Source organism: Heteronotia binoei, chromosome 18 (genome assembly GCF_032191835.1).
Source record: "Heteronotia binoei isolate CCM8104 ecotype False Entrance Well chromosome 18, APGP_CSIRO_Hbin_v1, whole genome shotgun sequence".
Taxonomy (NCBI): domain Eukaryota; kingdom Metazoa; phylum Chordata; class Lepidosauria; order Squamata; family Gekkonidae; genus Heteronotia; species Heteronotia binoei.
The window spans coordinates 8926714-8946059 of record NC_083240.1 but is presented as its reverse complement, the minus strand read 5'-3'; positions in this window follow the sequence as shown (position 1 = coordinate 8946059).

Below are 19346 nucleotides of genomic sequence, written 5' to 3'. Positions count from 1 at the left end.
CACAGTTAATATTTGGATGGGAGGGATGGTGGCTCAGTGGTAGAGCATCTGCTTGATAAGCAGAAGGTCCCAGGTTCAATCCCCAGCATCTCCAACTAAAAAGGGTCCAGGCAAATAGGCATGAAAAACCTCCGCTTGAGACCCTGGAGAGCTGCTGCCAGTCTGAGTAGACAATACTGGCTTTGATGGACCGAGGGTCTGATTCAGTAGAAGGCAGCTTCATATGTTCATATGATAGAATGGAGACCTCCAAGGAATTCCAGGGTCACTATGCAGAAGACGACGATGGCAAAACTACCTTTGTTCGTTTTGCCTTGAAAAACCCTAGAGGGTTGCCATAGGTCAAATGCAACTTGACGGCACACGACAAGCACGCCTCTATTATAATTAGCAACAGCATTATAAATGAGTCGTAATACTTGAATCTTTTTAGCATCTTTTGGCTTTGTAACTTGGTTTGATCTGTTGCTTTAAAACTTCGATAAATAATGGGTGGAGGGAGGGAAACCAGCAAGGATGCCTCCTCTCAAATGAAAAGGACAACAGCTTAGGAGACGGTGGCCTTTGTTTTCCAGCCCAAGGGCACCCATATTCGAGCATGCCTCTATTATTGCTCCATGTTGTAAAACCTTTCCCCCAGCTTTGCTCTTTGACTTGGCCAGAGCCTGAACGTTCTAGTTTCTAAAGCAGGGTGTGTTTGGAAACCTGGCCACAAGAGTTTACTTTTTTGGACAGCCCTTCAAAACATGGTTGTTTAGGGATTTCTTTAAATATTTCTATCCCACCCTTCCTCCTTAAAAGGGGGACAGGGACAACCTCCGGGCTCGTAGCAACGAACTAAAAATGCAAAATTGAACCAAGTTTGGAAGGAAGCAGGTTTCGGCTGCGCATCTGCCTGTCAATCAATCCCCTCTTCTTTTTTGGAAACCCATAAACTGGTTTTATTGCGACTGTCTCCTGGAATCGAGCGATCATTGAAAGTAATTGTATTTGCGTAAGAAGAGAGATACGGCCCGCCCTGCGATGGGGAGAAATTCTTCAGTCACAAGGGCCGGTTGGAAAGAGATAAGGACCTTCTTTTTCTCAAATAGCCCTCTGTCTGGTTGAAACCGGACCTGTAAACAGGGTTAGCCGCTTCCAGGGAAGTCACCAAACAGACCAAATTCTTGGGCAGAAGCAGCTCGGTCCAGCTTCATCCAGAACCAGGGCTCTTCTTACCCAGAGGAGGAAAAGAAGAGAGCTTCTAGTGCTCACACTGATGTACTAGCATGAGTCAACCCAAAGCAGACGTCCAAGAAGATTTTAAAAGGCGTGCCCGGTAATTCTCGGAAGCTTATCAGAAGTTCCTCGTTAAGAAGTACCGGTCCTCGCAGGTGATGAACAAATGAATTGACTGCCCACAAGTGACCCACACATTCCAGCAATCCCTCTGTCCTAGGGTTGCCAGCCTCCAGGTGGCACCTGGGGATCCCCTGGAATGACAGCTCATCTCCAGACTTCAGAGATCAGTTCCCCTGGAGAAACTGGCTGCTTTGGAGGGTGGACTCTGTGGCCTTTTCCCCCACTGAGGTCCCTGCTCCCCAAAGGCCCCAAAGTTGGGGGGGGCATTTTTAAAAGTCAGGGGGCCCCCTTTCCCATCCACTGCAGGGCTTGCCACTTCTCAGAAGCCTCTATTATTGCTCCACGTTGCAAAACCTTTCCCAGCTTCTCAGAAGCTTTCTGGGATGGGGGCAAAAGCTGGAGGCTCCGAATGTGGCCAAATGGAGGCAGCCAAACCTACAACTCGGGAGTGAAGGGATTGCACCTTGCGTGCTAGCGGGGGTGGCAGGATGGGTTCCTTCCACTTCCTCTCTCCCACCCTGGCACTTTGCAGCCAGCAGCTCTATCCATCCTCCCCTCCCCAGCCCATTCCACCTGGCTTCCTCTGCCTCCCTCCTCTCCTCTACCTGTTGCTTTTGCTGCCACAGTACACTGGGCCCTGCTCAGCTCTCCTGGCTCTGTCAGCCACTGATGACGCTTCACCGGCTCAGAGTTGCCAAGTCCAATTCAAGAAATATCTGGGGACTTTGGGGGTGGAGCCAGGAGACTTTGGGGGTGGAGCCAGGAGACATTAGGGGCGGAGCCAGGAGCAAGCGTGTGACAAGCAGAATTGAACTCCAAGGGAGTTCTGGCCATCACATTTAAAGGGACAGCACACTTTTAAAAATGTCTTCCTTCCATAGGAAATTATGAAGGATAGGGGCACCTTCTTTTGGGGCTCATAGAATTGGACCCCCTGGTCCAATCCTTTTGAAACTTGGGAGGTGTTTTGGGGAGAGGCACTAGATGCTTTGCTGGAAATTTGGCGCCTCTACCTCAAAAAACAGCCCCCCCAGAGCCTCCGATACCTGCAGATCAATTCCCTATCATTCCCTATGGGAATCGTTCATGGAGGTGCATAATGGCTATGGGGGCGGGGCTTCCCCCGCCGGCCAGCTAGCTGGAGGAGGGGGGAAGCCTGTAAAACCGGGGGATCCCCTGCTGGGACCTGGGGATTGGGAAGCCTACCAGCTCAGCCATGGCAAAACGAAAATGAAAAAAGCAGACTGCATGCTGGAGGTCCCCTGGAAGTCGGGGGGGCCCTGCCTGGATGTCAGGGGGCAGTGCCCCCACCCGGTGGCTTCAGGCCCGCCTCGAATTCAGCAGGAGCTCACAGGAGTGCAGCTCCCGAACCTTTCTGAGGGTTCCCCCTCCTCCTCCCCACCTACCTCGACCACTGAATAGTAGGTGCAGCTGCATAACAATCCCTGCATGAGCTCCACCGCCTATTTTCCTACAAAACGACCCCCGGCTGTTCCTATACGGTCCATTTGGGAAGGTCTTCTTAAAATGCCTCTGTATAAATCGATGGTGCGGTCTCATTTGGAGTACTGTGTGCAGTTCTGGTCGCCGCACCTCAAAAAGGATATTATAGCATTGGAGAAAGTTCAGAAAAGGGCAACTAAAATGATTAAAGGGCTGGAACACCTTCCCTATGAAGAAAGGTTGAAACGCTTAGGGCTCTTTAGCTTGGAGAAACGTCAGCTGCGGGGTGACATGATAGAGGTTTAAAGATAATGCATGGGATGGAAAAAGCAGAGAAAGAAGTACTTTTCTCCCTTTCTCACAATACAAGAACTCGTGGGCATTCGATGAAATTGCTGAGCAGACAGGTTAAAACGGATAAAAGGAAGTACTTCTTCACCCAAAGGGTGATTAACATGTGGAATTCACTGCCACAGGAGGTGGTGGCGTCCACAAGCATAGCCACCTTCAAGAAGGGGTTAGATAAAAATATGGAGCAGAGGTCCATCAGTGGCTATTAGCCACAGTGTGTGTGTGTGTGTGTGTGTGTGTGTGTGTGTGTATATATATATATATATATATATATATATATAGCCGCTGTGTGACACAGAATGTTGGACTGGATGGGCCATTGGCCTGATCTAACATGGCTTCTCTTATGTTCCTATGTTCTTAAGAGCTGCAATTGTTTATCTTCATGGTTCTGGTCCTTTCTCAGAGTCACTCAGAGTTAAATTTCTCAGGGGCAGGTGTCTTAAACATGCATGGGCGCACATGAATTTTAGGGTTGCCAAGAAATACCTGGAGATTTGAGGGAGGAGCCCAGGAGAGTGGGGTTTAGGGAGGGGAGGGACTTCAGAATCCGCTGCCACAGGAGATGGAGGCGGCTACAAGCATAGACGGCTTCAAGAGGAGATTGGATAAACATTTGCAGCAGAGGTCCATCAGCGGCTATTAGCCACAGGGTATAGATGGGACTCTCTGCCTGGGGCAGTGATGCTCTGTATTCTGGGTGCTTGGGGGAGGACCACAGCGGAAGGGCTTCTAGTGCCCTGGCCCCACTGGTGGACCTCCTGATGGCACTTGGGTTTTTTGGCCACTGTGTAACACATCTCCTCAGATGCCAAGATCGACAAGGAGATTGACAACAGGCTGGCAAAGGCAAACCGTGCATTTGGCCGACTGCACAAAAGAGTGTGGAGCAACAAGCATCTGAAAAAAAGGCACAAAGATCAATGTTTACAAAGCGGTTGTGATGACAACCCTCATCTACGGCTCCGAATCGTGGGTTTTATACCGTCATCACTTGCGACTCCTTGAGCGCTTTCATCAGCGCTGCCTTCGCACCATCCTCAACATCCACTGGAGTGACTTTGTGACCAACACTGAAGTCCTCAAGAGGGCGGAGGTTACCAGCATCGAGGCACTGCTGTTGAAGATGCAGCTGCGCTGGGCAGGGCATATTTCTAGGATGGAAAACCACCGCCTTCCCAAGCTTGCTCTGTATGGCGAACTTTCCACCGGCCATCGAAATAGAGGGGCACCAAAGAAGAGGTACAAGGACTCCTTGAAGAAATCCCTTGGCACCTGTCGCATCAACCATCACCAGTGGTCTGTCCTAGCCTCAGATCGCAAAGCATGGAGACACACCATCCACCAGGCTGTCTCTTCCTTTGAGAACGCACGCATAGCTGGTCTTGAGGACAAAAGGAGATTGAGGAAGAATCGTACTGCTACAGCACCAACCCCAAATCAGACTTTTCCCTGCAACCACTGTGGCCGGACCTGCCTGTCCCGCATTGGTCTTGTCAGCCACCAGCGAGCCTGCAGCAGACGTGGACTACTGCACCCTTCTTAAATCTTCGTTCGCGAAGTCAAGCCGAGAGAGAGAGAGAGAGAACACAGAGTGTTGGACTGGATGGGCCATTGGCCTGATCCAACATGGCTTCTCTTATGTCCTTATGGTAAGGTAGAATGCCATAACAGTCCACCTTCGAAAGCAGTCATTTTCTCCTGGAGAAGTGGAATAAATGTTTTAAATAATAAATAAATAAGCAATCGATGTTGTCTGGAAGTTAAAAGTCTGGGAGATCTTCAGTACGTGGCTAGAGCTCAGATTGCCCCTGTGCAGGTTAGAGAAGGGGTTTTTCTCTGCAGTCTCTTTTCCCTGCCATTTCCACCTGGAAAAAAAAAAAAAAAAAGCCCCATTTCAAGAGCTCTTCTCCCTTCTGAGAATTCAGTCCAGGCTTCATTCGTTCTGTTTTTCTGTTTCCCCTTCAAACAGGCCTCCATAAAGCAGTCTTCTGCCTTTATAGATAAAATAACTGCAAAGGGTGTGTGCGCTGCATGAATAAATTGTGTATTTAAAACAAACAACACGACACCACGAGCATACAAATGCGTCTGCAAAACCAACCATGGCAAGCAGAAACTGAACAGAGTAAAAACTAGAAATTCATAAAGGGAAAAGAAAAGGCACAGAAACAAAATAGGGAATTTGTTTTGCATCTCTCAAAGTAGGCAGAATTGACCTCAGGGAGGGGGGGGAGGAGACGAGAAGATTTAGGGCTGCCAATCCCCAGGTGGGGGCAGGAGATCCCCCGGTTTGGAGGCCCTTCCCCCACTTCAGGGTCTTCAGAAAGCGGGGCGGGGGGGGGGAAGGAAATGTCTGCTGGGCACTCCATTATTCCCTACGGAGACCAATTCCCATAGGGTATAATAGAGAATTGATCTGCTGTTATCTGGGGCTTTGGGGGGGGGCTGTTTTTTGAGGTAGAGTCACCAAATTTTCCGCATAGCATCCAGTGCCTCTCCTCAAAGCACCCTCCAAGTTTCAAAAAGATTGGACCAGGGGCTCCAATTTATGAGTCCCCGAAGAAGGTGGTAGAAGCTCAGCGGTAGAGCCAGTTTGGTGTAGTGTTAAGTGCGTGGACTCTTATCTGGAAGAGCCAGGTTTGATTCCCCACTCCTCCACTTGCAGCTGCTAGCATGGCCTTGGGTCAGCTATAGCTCTGGCAGAGTTGTCCTTGAAAGGGCAGCTGCTGTAAAAGCACTCTCAGCCCCACCTACCTCACAGTGTGTGTTGGGGGGGGGGAGGTAGAGGAGATTGCGATTGCTCTGGGACTCTGAGATTCAGAGTATAGGGCGGGATATAAATCCAAAATCTTCTTCTGCTTTCCATGCATGTTCAATCCCCGGCATCTCCAGTTAAAAGGACCAGGTAGGAGGTGGCATGAAAGACTTCTTCTGCCTGAGACCCTGGAGAGCTGCTGCCAGTCTGAGAAGACAAAACTGACATGGATGGACCAAGTATAATGGTCTGATTCATGTCTCTGTGTGAAGAAAGGCTCCTCGGCAGGGTATAATGGCACAGAAGCCACGCTCCAAATGTGCCATTTTCTCCAAGGAAACTACTCTCTGGTGTGTGGAGATTTGTAGGAATTCTGGGAGACCTCCGGGTCTCACCTGGAGGTTGTGATACACAAAGAAGAAGAAGAAGATATTGGATTTATATCCCGCCCTATACTCTGAATCGGAGCATCTCAGAGTGGTCACAGTCTCCTTTACCTCCCCCGCACACGCACACAACAGACACCCTGTGAGGTGGGTGTGGCTGAGAGAACTCTTTCAGCAGCTGCCCTTTCAAAGACAACTCTTGCAAGAGCCACGGCTGACCCAAGGCCATTCCAGCAGCTGCAAGTGAAGGGGGGGGGGGGAGAATCAAACCCGGTTCTCCCAGGTAAAAATCCGCACACTTAACCACTACACCAAACTGGCTCTCAAGGGAGAGAGTTCCGCAAAAGGCCGCAAGCTAAGGATACAAGAAGTATCGTCACCCACAAACCACTAAGGAAACTGAAATAACTCAGTATCGGAATCCATTTGAATTACGCAGAGTGCAACAATATTAATCAAAATTCTGAATCACTAGAACAGTCCACTCCATTTGGATTGGATGGATTCATTGCATCCTAGTATTATATTTTCATATAAAGCAGACAGGGTATCAATATCCTTTCGGGAGACCCTGGTATATGGACCGGGTAGCAATCAACCGGCACCATCTGAAGTTGTCGACTCTAGGCCTCGGTAGGGTTGCCAATCCCCAAGGAGGGGCAGGGGATCCCCTGGTTTGGAGGCCCTCCCCCTGCTTCAGGGTCATCAGAAAGCAGGGGTGGGGGAGGGAAATGTCTGCTGGACACTCCATTATTCCCTATGGAGACCGATTTCCATGGGTATAATGAAGAATTGATGTGCCGGTATCTGGGGCTCTGGGGAGGGGCTGTTTTTTTAGGTAGAGATACCAAATTTGCAGCATAGCATCCAGTGCCTCTCCTCAAAATACTCTCCATGTTTCAAAAGGATTGGACCAGGGGGTCCAATTCTATGAGCCCCCAAAGAAGGTGCCCCCATCCATTATTTTCAGTGGAGGGAAGGTATTTAAAAGGTGTGCGGTCCCTTTAAATGTGATGGCCAGAACTCCCTTTGGAGTTCAATGATGCTTGTCACACCCTTGCTCCTGGCCCCGCCCCCAGTGTCTCCTGGCTCCGCCCCCAAAGCCTCCTGGCTCCACCCCCAAAGTCCCCAGATATTCCTTGAATCGGCAACCCCAGCCCTCAGCAAGGCTTAAACCGAACTCCTCTTTCCCAATCTCAGGTTACGGCAACGTAAGAGGTGAGCGATCCTGGGGGGATGAGTGACAGGTGTCCATGAACAGCCACGTGGCCAATTGAGCAACTGGCTTTCGGGCCTCCTTGCCGGCTGCCAGATTGCGGCTGCCTCATTAGCCGAGCTGACTGATTGTCGCCTGCCCCAGGCACCGTGACTGTCCTGGCTGCGGGCCACTGCGAGCTCATGAGGCATCCGCGGGAGGTTCCTTCCCAAACATTCTGCCCATTCCTCGGGAAGGCAATTAACTCGGTTCTCAGGCCCCGCTCAGGTGCCGCAGCCGTGTTCCTCCTTTCGCCCTCGGGTGAGACACTCGGCTGAGTATTTAAAAAAAAACCACACCAGATTGGGATGCTGCGGGATTGTGGGCCGTCCTGAGGCCTAGGAGCCCAACGACAAGAGACTTTCTACGTTGAGTTCAGTCGAGAAGGCCTCTGCGTTCTGCCTCGAACTTAGGGTTGCCAATCCCCAGGTGAGGGCAGGAGATATCCCGGTTTGGAGGCCCTCCCCCCGCTTCAGGGTCATCAGAAAGCAAGGGGAGGGGAAGGAAATGTCTGCTGGGTACTCATGATTCCCTTTGGAGACTTATGCCCAAAGAAAAGAATGGAGAATTGATCCGCGGGTATTTGGGGTTCTGGGGGGGGGGGCTGCGTTTTGAGGTAGAGGCACCACATTTTCAGCATTGCACCCAATGCCTCTCCCCCAAATACCCCCCATGTTTCAGAAAGATTGGATTAGAGGGTCCAATTCTATGAGCCCCAAAAGAAGGTGCTCCTATCCTTCATTATTTCCTACGGAAGGAAGGCATTTAAAAGATGTACGGTTCCTTGAATTGTGATGGCCAGAACTCCCTTTGGAGTTCAATTACGCTTGTCACACCCTTGCTCCTGGCTCCACCCCAATGTCTCCTGGCTCCACCCCCAAAGTCCCCAGATATTTCTTGAATTGGACTTGGCAACCCTACTCGAACTCTGAGTCCCAGAAGGCTGCCCTCTTAGGGATGCCAGCCTCCAGGTGGGACCTGGGGATCAGTGTTCTCTCTAAAGAAGAAGAACTGCAGATTTATACCCTGCCCTTCTCTCTGAATCAGAGACTCAGAGCACCTTACCATCTCCTATATCTTCTCCCCCCACAACAGACACCCTGTGAGGTGGGTGGGGCTGAGAGAGCTCTCCCAGAAGCTGCCCTTTCAAGGACAACTCTTGTGAGAGCTCTGGCTAACCCGAGGCCATTCCAGCAGCTGCAAGCAGAGGAGTAAGGAATCAAACCCAGTTCTCCCAGATAAGAGTCCACATACTTAACTGCTACACCAAATTGGCTCTGAGTTAGCGTGAGCCAACTCACAGATTTTTAGCCTCCAGATCACACATTTTTGTCTTAGCTAAGGAAGGATGACTCCAGAGCACACTAATTTATGCAGCAGCTCAGAACTTTAATGCCAGGAGCTCACAAAGTACAATTTTTGCTCACAAGACTCTGCAGCTTAGAGGGAACATTGCTCTGGGGATCGTCTGGAATTACATCTCCTCTCCAGACTACAGAGATCAGTTCCCCTGGAGAAAACGGATGCTTTGTAAGCAGAGCGATTTTTTTTTTAAAGAAAAGGCCCAGCAGGAACTCATCTGCATATTAGGCCACACACCCCATGTGAAACAATGGTGACAACCAAGGGGAGAGGCCTAATATGCAAATAAATTCCTGCTTGCCTTTTTCTACAAAAAAAGCCCTGCCTGCATGGAAACTTGGCCCAGTCACACATGTTCAGCCTAATCTTTGTTAAATATGTGAAATGTTGTTAGCCGCCCTGAGCCGCCTAGGCGGGGAGGGCGGGATATAAATGTAAATATAAATAAAAATAAATAAATAAAATAAATCTACCTCACAAGGTTGTTGTTTCCATGATGGCACCGCACCTGTGGAAAGCCACCCAGCCTCGAGTTTACCATTTTTAGGTGCCAGCACAAAACGGTTTCTCTTCCCCCCCCCCCCCCCCCCAGCTTTTGATCAAAGATTCTATCTTTTTCACTATTCCTTTTTTTAATGGCCAGCTTCTAGCCTGGGGTCTGTTTTACAAATCCTGCTGTGTGTCGCTGAATACCATATCAGGGGATTTATATCTCGAGAACGGTGGCACTCCAGGCATGTAACGAACCAAGAGCGCATCCTCTCACACTTCATGCTGCGCTGGCACTTAAATGAGAATCAAAGAACCACAGAGTTGGAAGGCACCTCCGAGGTCATCTAGCCCAACCCCCGCACAATGCAAGAAACTCACAAGCACCTCCCCCCCCCCCACACACACACACCCAATGACCAAAAAAATAACCAGATGCCTGGCCAAACTGGACTGGAGAAAAATTGCTGACTGACCCCAAAGTGGTGAACAGCATTTCCCGAGGCATGTAAGAAATTGTGAGCTCCGTGCATCAGAGAGCTTCTTGCTCACGCTCTGTCATGCGCTTGAGGCCATGGATGGTGTCACTGCTTGTTAATAACGAAAGCAATGCTCATGTGCCCTGACCTGTATAGCCCAACCTGGCCCAGTCTCCTCAGATCTTAGAAGCTAAGTAGAGTCAGCCGTGGTTAGTATTTGGATGGGAGACCACCCAGGAAGAAGAAGAAGAGATTGGATTTATTAAAAAAAGAAAAGGTCGTCCCCTGTGCAAGCACCAGTCGCTTTTGACTCTGGGGTGACGCTGCTTTCACAACGTTTTCACGGCAGACTTTTTACGGGGTGGTTTGCCATTGCCTTCCCCAGTCATCTACACTTTCCCCCCAGCGAGCTGGGTACTCATTTTACCGACCTCAGAAGGGTGGAAGGCTGAGTCAACCTGGAGTCGGCTATGGAGAGCCAGTTTGGTGTAGTGGTGAAGTGTGCGGACTCTTATCTGGGAGAACCGGGTTTGATTCCCCACTCCTCCACTTGCACCTGCTAGCATGGCCTTGGGTCAGCCATAGCTCTGGCAGAGGTTGTCCTTGAAAGGGCAGCTGCTGTGAGAGCCCTCTCCAGCCCCACCCACCTCACAGGGTGTCTGTTGTGGGGGAGGAAGGGAAAGGAGATTGTGAGCCGCTCTGAGACTCTTCAGAGTGGAGGGCAGGATATAAATCCAATATCTTCTTCTTCTTCTTCTTCTATCTGAAACCAGCTTCCGCTGGGATCGAACTCAGGTCGTGAGCAGAGAGCTCCGACTGCAGCACTGCAGCTTTACCACTCTGCGCCACAGGGCTCTTATATCCTTATACATCCTGCCCCGTACTCTGAATCTCAGCGTCTCAGAGCGGTCCCAATCTCCTTTACCTCCGTCCCCCACAACAGACACCCTATGAGGTGGGTAGGGCTGAGAGAGCTCTTACAGCAGCTGCCCTTTCAAGGACAACTCCTATGAGAGCTAGGGCTGACCCAAGGCCATCCCAGCAGCTGCGAGTCGAGAAGGAGGGAATGAAACCCGGGTCTCCCAGAGAAGAGTCCACACACTTAACCACTACACCAAACTGGCTCTCCCGGAAACCAGGGTCATGACATGAACGTCTTTTATCTTGAAATTTCACACGGTTGCCATAGGACAGCTTTTATGACAGCAAAACGAAGAAGCAGAAGAAGCGACATGTATGAATCAATTTAAGGAAACGTTTCCCGGTAATCCAGATTTGCCTGTTTCCGTTTCATGGGATCCTCTCGTTCCCAAAACATACGCTAGAGAGAAAACTCAGCCTTTTGAAGCTTCCTCTCACACAAAATGAGAAGATCCCAACTTGAAAGCTAAACAGGTTTGAAAGAGGTTGAGAGAGATTCGTGGAGGATAGATCTATCTGTGGCGACAAGCCACGGTGATTGAGGGGAACCGACCTCCACCTTCAAAGGCATGAAGCCTCAGAATCCCAGAGCCAAGAGGCAACATCAGGGGAAGGCCTCAGCCAGTTTGGTGTAGTGGTGAAGTGTGCGGACTCTTATCTGGGAGAACCGGGTTTGATTCCCCCTCTCCTCCACTTGCACCTGCTGGAATGGCCTTGGGTCAGCCATAGCTCTCGTAAGAGTTGTCCTTGAAAGAGCAGCTGCTGGGAGAGCCTTCTCAGCCCCACCTACCTCACAGGGTGTCTGTTAAGGGTGGGGGGGAGAAGATATAGGAGACTGTAAGCCGCTCTGAGTCTCTAATTCAGAGAGAAGAGCGGGGTAGAAATCTGCAGTCTTCTTCGTCGTCGTCTTCCTGTTGGCCCTCCAGAGAAACTGGTCGGCCTCTGCATGAGACAGGATGTTGGACTTGATGGGCCACTGGGTTGGATCCAGCAGGGCTCTTCTGATGTTCTTATCCCCTGCTAGATGGCCACACCCCCAGAGGATACACCTTCGGTATGAGCTTCCAGACACAATTTGTGCCAAAGGTTGCAGGACCTTTTTTAGCATGGCCCCTTTGTGTGAATAGCTGCCCGGCAGGCGAACCTCCCCCCTCCGAAAGCCAGGAGAATGCCGGACTGAAAAAAAAGAAGACAACCTTGCACTGCATGGCCGGGCCATTGTCTGGAGGATTTCTCAAAGCCTCGATCATCATCTCCTGACCGGTAATTGCCTGGGAAAGGACTTGATGTTCATCCCAGGAGCACGGCTGCTATTCCAAAAATTGGGAAATTAAGTCACCGCCGAGGCAGTGAGTCACAAAGGCTAATAAGTCACATGGCGTTGACAGCAGCCTTACTCGGCACCTCTGAGCATATTATCGTCCTTACATAATCGTCGCCGCCGTGCTGACGGATGGCAGGAAGCAGAGAAATGCTCACAAGGGAACCAGAAAAGCGGGGGCATCGGCAGGGATTAATTAGAGATGGGGCGAAGGCGAGTTTGGGGAGGCTGCCTGCAGTACCGCTGATTCAGTGCTCCGAACACCCACACGCCGGGGAAGGGAGTCTAGGAAAAACCACGCCCATTCAGCGCAAGCCTTTGCTCCCTGCCTCTGAAGAGAGTGGGAAGGAATGTTACATGATGAAATGCCTCTGAGCATGTGCAGAAATTAGCCTCTCCTTGGCCACTATGCACGGGGCAGGAAGGAGCTGCCAAGAACCTACGGTTGCCAACTCTCAGTTGAGAAATATCTGGAGATTTTTTTTGGGGGGGGGGGGCGGGTAGAGCCTGGGGAGGAACCACAGTGGAGTGTAATTCCATAGAGCTCACCCTCCACAAAGCAGTCATTTCCTCCAGGGGAGCTAATTTCTGTTGCCGGGAGGTCAGTTGTCATCCCAGGAGATCTCCAGGTTCCACCAGGAGGCTGGCAACCCTACCAGCACCCCGGACAATATGCTAATCTGGAAAGCAGTTAGTTTTTCGGAAGCAGAAATTAAGCCCTATTTCAGAAGCTGGTTGATTTGGTTCTATTTCTCGTTTGGAAGAGAATTTCCATTCTAGAACAGAATTTGCCTTCTCTTTTGTGTTTCCACTTCTATTTCGGTTCTCCTTTTTGGGAAACAAAGACACAGATCTTGCTGTTTTCTATGCACCCCCTTAAGAACCCCGTGGCACAGAGTGGTAAAGCTGCAGTACTGCAGTCGGAGCCCTCTGCTCACGACCCGAGTTCGATCCCAGCGGAAGCTGGGTTCAGGTAGTCGGTTCCAGGTTGATTCAGCCTTCCATTCTTCCAAGGTCGGTCAAATGAGTCCCCAGCTTGCTGTGGGGGGCGGGGAGTGTAGATGACTGGGGAAGGCAATGGCAAAACCACCCCGTTAAAAAGTCTGCCGTGAAAACATTGTGAAAGCAACGTCACCCCAGAGTCGAAAACGACTGGTGCTTCCACAGGAGACTGCCTTTACCTTTTTATTTGATGCACTCCCTTAAAATTAACATGCTTTCCGGTATGGGTTGTGGGGTTTTTTTGTTTTGTACCAGTGTCACATCAATTGGGCGTGCATATAAAAGATGGGGGAGACAAGGGCTTTTATTGGAGCAGGAATGTACTTCCAGCTGGCTTGGGGTCAGGGATTATGACCCAGGGCTTTTTTTGAGCAGGAACGCAGTTCTAGCTGGCTTGGTGTCAGTTCCGGCTGGCTTGGTGTCAGGGAGTGTGGCCTGACGTGCAAATGAGCTCCTGTTGGACTTTTTCTACTGAAAAAGCCTGTGTGGAAACCATGGTGATGTCGGGGAGTATGGCCTAATATATGAAAATTAGTTCCTGCTGGACTTTTTCTAGAAAAAAAAAAGCAAAAAATGGTGGCACCAGGAGGTGTGGCCTAATATGCAAATGAGTTCCCGCTGGGCTTTTTCTATGAAGAAAGACCTGGGGAAGCCTCAACGGGCGCAAGCGCAAAACTGAGGCAAATGGAAACCACAGGGATTGACATGGCAGGAACTAATAATAACAAAAAGGAACAAGTGTAGTTAGATCCATTCATCCTACGCGTTAGACAAGCACCTGTACAATGCGTCAGTTTATGATCCTGAAAAGCTCTAACACAAAGGCAGGAAACCACCCTTGGTCTCTGAGGCACTCGAGGTGCTTGAAATGGTCTTTGAAAGCGCCTGCTGCTCTGCATGGGAAACAGGATCTGGCTTACTGACCTTGGGACACCGTCGTTCATTTTGAAGCACACTGCATCCCTGTTCTCCAGCATCTCTGAAGGGGGCAGTCCTTAGCACAGACGGTACTTCAATCTCAGCTGAGACCAACGATGGCCATGCGTTGCCCGCAGAGATTAGGGGAGTGGTGACCACCGCCAGCAGGGCCTTCTGAGATGTGGCACCTCTGCTTTAGAACACCTTCCCCCAAAAGATGCTCCCATCTACGCTGCACTTTTCTAGGGGCCAGGGCAAAGCTAGGTTCATTTCTTGAGCCTTCCTCGACTCAGCTGTCGTTCCCTTTTGTTGATGTTTTGCAGACTTTTCATTATGATGGCTGTTTGTTTTCCTGGCTTTTATGAAACTGTGATGAAGGCTCGTCTCCGTATGAGCTCTCCGATGTGCAATTAAGTTGGGAAGAAGGAATGTAAATGCGAGAGCAGCATGCACAGAGCTACACCAAACGTCTGTGATTAAAGGGTCTAGAATGATTAAAGGATTGGAACACTTTTCCTATGAAGAAAGGTTAAAGGGCTTGGGGCTCTTTAGCTTGGAGAAACGTCGACTGAAGGGTAACACGAGAGAGGTTTATAAGATTATGCATGGGACAGAGAAGGTAGAGAAAGAAGTCCTTTTCTCCCTTTCTCACAATACAAGAACTTGTGGACACTCAATGCAATTGCTGAGCAGTCAGGTTAGAACGGATAAAAGGAAGTACTTCTTCACTCAGAGTGATTAACCCATGGAATTTACTGCCACAGGAGGTGGTGGTGGCTACAAGCATAGATGGATTCAAGGGGGAATTGGATAAACATGTGGAGTAGAGGTCCATCAGTGGCTATTGACCACAGGGTATAGATCAGGGGTGGCCAACGGTAGCTCTCCAGATGTTTTTTGCCTACAACTCCCATCAGCCCCAGCCCCAGCCATGGAGAGCTACCGTTGGCCACCCCTGGTATAGATGGAACTCTCTGTCTGGGGCAAGTGATGCTCTGTATTCTTGCTGCTTGTTGCCCATTTCCTGCACTGATTGTTGTAAACGTCTAGCTTGAAAAACATTGGCAGCCTTAAGACTCTTGATGAAAATCCTTGGCTAATGAGTATGAATGCCTGGATTTATTTTTAAAAAATAAATAAATCTGAGACTCAAACCATTTTAGTGCCTTTTGAGCATCGCTGTTCCCCAACATTTCCAAAAATCTGAGGTGCTTTTGGAAGGAGGCAGAACATGCACACACACACGAAGTGAGATCCAAGTTAGCAAGATTGCTGGTGAGTTTCAAACATGCCTTTAAAAAATATTACTTATCCTCTGAGACTGAGCCCACTGGCCTTTATTTTCGTGCCAGTTTCTTCTTCCCTGTATCAATTTGTCTCCCATATAGGCTAATACTAGTGTTGCCAGCTTCCAGGTGGAACCTGGAGATCCCCCAGATTTCCAGACAATAGAGGTCAGTTCCCCTGGAGAAAACTGATATTTTTGGGGGTGGGACACCTTTTATGCAATCGATACATGCAAGATATGTCACATATACATAGCAAGCTGGCTCACTGACTCACAGGTTGACATTGACAGATGTGCCCAGTGTAGAGGGGAAATTCAGCATGAGGAACGAGAGAATGGTACCAGAACCAGACTTAGGGGGTTCAATTTGCTGAAGAAGAAAAACAACACATTGGGGATGTTTAAGAACACAAGAACATAAGAGAAGCCATGCTGGATCAGGCCAATGGCCCATCCAGTCCAACACTCTGTGTCATACAGTGGCCAAAAAACCCAGGCACCATCAGGAGGTCCACCAGTGGGGCCAGGACACTAGAAGCCCTCCCACTGTGCCTCCCCCCAAGCACCAAGAATACAGAGCATCATTGCCCCAGACATAAGAACATAAGAGAAGCCATGTTGGATCAGGCCAATGGCCCATCTAGTCCAACACTCTGTGTCATTCAGTGGCCAAAAAACCCAGGTGCCATCAGGAGGTCCACCAGTGGGGCCAGGACACTAGAAGCCCTCCCACTGTGCCCCACCCAAGCACCAAGAATACAGAGCATCACTCCCCCAGACAGAGAGTTCCATCTATATCCTGTGGCTAATAGCCACTGATGGACCTCTGCTCCATATGCTTATCCAATCCCTTCTTGAAGCTGTCTTTGCTTGGAGCCGCCACCACCTCCTGTGGCAGTGAATTCCGTGTGTTAATCCCCCTTTGGGTGAAGAAGGACTTCCTTCTATCTGTTCTAACCCGACTGCTCAGCAATTTTATTGAGTGCCCGCGAGTCCTTGTATTGTGAGAAAAGGAGAAAAGTCCTTCTTTCTTTACCTTCTTTGTCCCGTGCATAACCTTGTCAACCTCGATCATCACCCCTCAGTCGACCTTACTCCAATTGTGCCAAGCAGCTGGTAACAACTGGGGAGCATTCCCAGCAGGCCCTGCTTTGTTTTCAGCTGGGTGACTGGAAGGAAATTGGGCTTGAAGTTATGTCGAACCTCTGGGAGGTTCTTTGGGAGACAAGGCGCTTGCTCCTCGGCCCTACCTGGTGATTAATCTTGCCAGAATTCTTCGCACAGCCTCTTCCAAGGAGTCTCATGCCAATGTTCAGCAGCTGGAGTGCAGTCCTCGCCCTTCCCCCTCCAGGAACCTGGCCATGGGATCGCGCCTCATCCTTTCTGTGAATTCCATCTGCATGCAGATCAATGCATGTGGGAATCCAGCCATGCCCTTGACAAAGCTTGTGAGCATGCAGCTAAGTAAGGGCGGTTGTGAGAACACAGCTAAGTAAGGGCAATTCTTTCCACCATATGAACATATGAAGCTGCCTTATACTGAATTAGACCCTCGGTTCATCAATGTCAGCATTGTCTACTCAGACTGGCAGCAGCTCTCCAGGGTCTCAAGCTGAGGTTTTTCGCACCTACTTGCCTGGACCCTTTTTAGTTGGAGATGCCGGGGATTGAACCTGGAACCTTCTGCTTACATATGAACATATGAAGCTGCCTTCTACTGAGTCAGAACCTCAGTCTATCAAAGTCAGCATTGTCTACTCAGACTGGCAGCAGCTCTCCAGGGTCTCAAGCTGAGGTTTTTCATCCCTACTTGCCTGGATCTTTTTTAGTTGGAGATGCCAGGGATTGAACCTGGGACCTTCTGCTTACATATGAACATATGAAGCTGCCTTCTACTGACTCAGACCCTGGGTCCATCAAAATCAGTCTTGTCTACTCAGACTGGCAGCAGCTCTCCAGGGTCTCAAGCTGAGGTTCTTCATGCCTACTTGCCTGGACCCTTTTTAGTTGGAGATGCCGGGGATTGAACTTGGGACCTTCTGTTTACCAAGCAGATGCTCTACTACTGATCCACTGTCCCTCACCACGGACTGTGGAGAATGCTTTCTGCTTTAAAAGGCACATGGCCAGAACCAATGGTCTTCCATTGATTGCCAAGGCCAGCTCCGGGTTGGAAAATACCTACAGATTTTGAGGGCGGAGCCTGATGAAGGCGGGGTTTGTGAACAGCAGGGACTTCAATGGGGCATAAGGCCATAGAGCCCTGAATATATTCATCATTTCCTCATCCCCCCAGCAGCTACACTTCCACTAAATGAAAGTGAACACACACTCTCACAAAGCAGCCAAAATGAACACAGCCAAAACACACTTTTGTGATCTCACTGGGGCAATTTACTCACGTTGCTGAATGTAACCATCTGCTGCATTTCAACCAACTCTTCAGACGAACAGGAAAACGAAAGAACAGCCTGGGAGGTGGCGTTTCACTCCAAACAAACGAAGGGACCAAGAGCCTTGTGGCTCTGTCTGCTTGCCCCGCCCCCCCTGCAGCTTTCCTGCTGAGATTTAAAGGCACACACACATTCAGAAACGCAAACAGTTGCAATTCTATGAGCCCCAAAAGAAGGAGCCCCTATCCTTGATTAATTCCAGAGGAGGGAAGGCATTCAAAAGACGTTTTAAATGTGATGGCCAGAACTCCCTTTGGAGTTCAACAGTGCTTGTCACAACCTTGCTCCTGGCTTCACCCTCAAAGTAGCTTTGCTCCCTCCAGGTGGGACTTGGAGATCTCCTGCTTTTACAACTGATCTTCAGCTGGCAGAGATCAGCTCCCCTGGGGAAAAGGGCTGCATTGGAGGCTGGACTCAAGGGCAGGGGTGCCCAACCCCCGGGCCGTGGACCAGTACTGGTCTGTGGCCTGTTAGCAATCGGGCCGTGAATTGTATAATTATTTCATTATATATAACAATGTAGTAATAATAATAATAAGATGACAACATTGGATTTATATCCTGTCCTCCCCTCTGAATTTCAGAGTCTCAGAGCGGCTCACAATCTCCTTTCCCTTCCTCCCCCACAACAGAAACCCTGTGAGGTGGTGGGTGGGGCTGAGAGGACTCTCCCAGACGCGGCCCTTTCAAGGACAACTCTTGCGAGAGCTCTGGCTGACCTAAGGCCATTCCAGCAGCTGCAAGTGGAGAATCAAACCTGGTTCTCCCAGATAAGAGTCCGCACACTTAACCATCACACCAAACTAATAGAAATAAAGTGCACAATTGTATCATTGTGAAACCATCACCCTCCCACACCTCTCCGCCTGGTCCATGGAAGAAATGTCTTCCACAAAACTGGTCCCTGGTGCCAAAAAGGTTGGGGACCACGGCTCTAAGGCATTGTGCCATGCTGAGGCCCCTCCCCCCCAAACCCCAACCTCTCCCAGATCCACCCCCAAAGTCCCCAGATATTTCCTGAGTCGGACCTGGCGACCCTCAGAGAGAAGGATGTAAGGCACTTTGGGCCACCACTGGGGAGAAAGGCAGGGCCCCAAGGGTTAAATAATAATAATAAGATATAGGATTTATATCCCGCCCTCCACTCCGAAGAGTCTCAGAGCGGCTCACAATCTCCTTTCCCTTCCTCCCCCACAACAGACACCCTGTGAGGTGGATGAAGATATTGGATTTATATCCCGCCCTCCACTCCGAAGAGTCTCAGAGCGGCTCACAATCTCCTTTCCCTTCCTCCCCCACAACAGACACCCTGTGAAGTGGATGAAGATATTGGATTTATATGCCGTCCGCCACTCCGAAGAGTCTCAGAGCGGCTCACAATCTCCTTTCCCTTCCTCCCCCACAACAGACACCCTGTGAGGTGGATGAAAATATTGGATTTATATCCCGCCCTCCACTCCGAAGAGTCTCAGAGCGGCTCACAATCTCCTTTCCCTTCCTCCCCCACAACAGACACCCTGTGAGGTAGATGATGATATTGGATTTATATCCCGCCCTCTACTCTGAAGAGTCTCAGAGC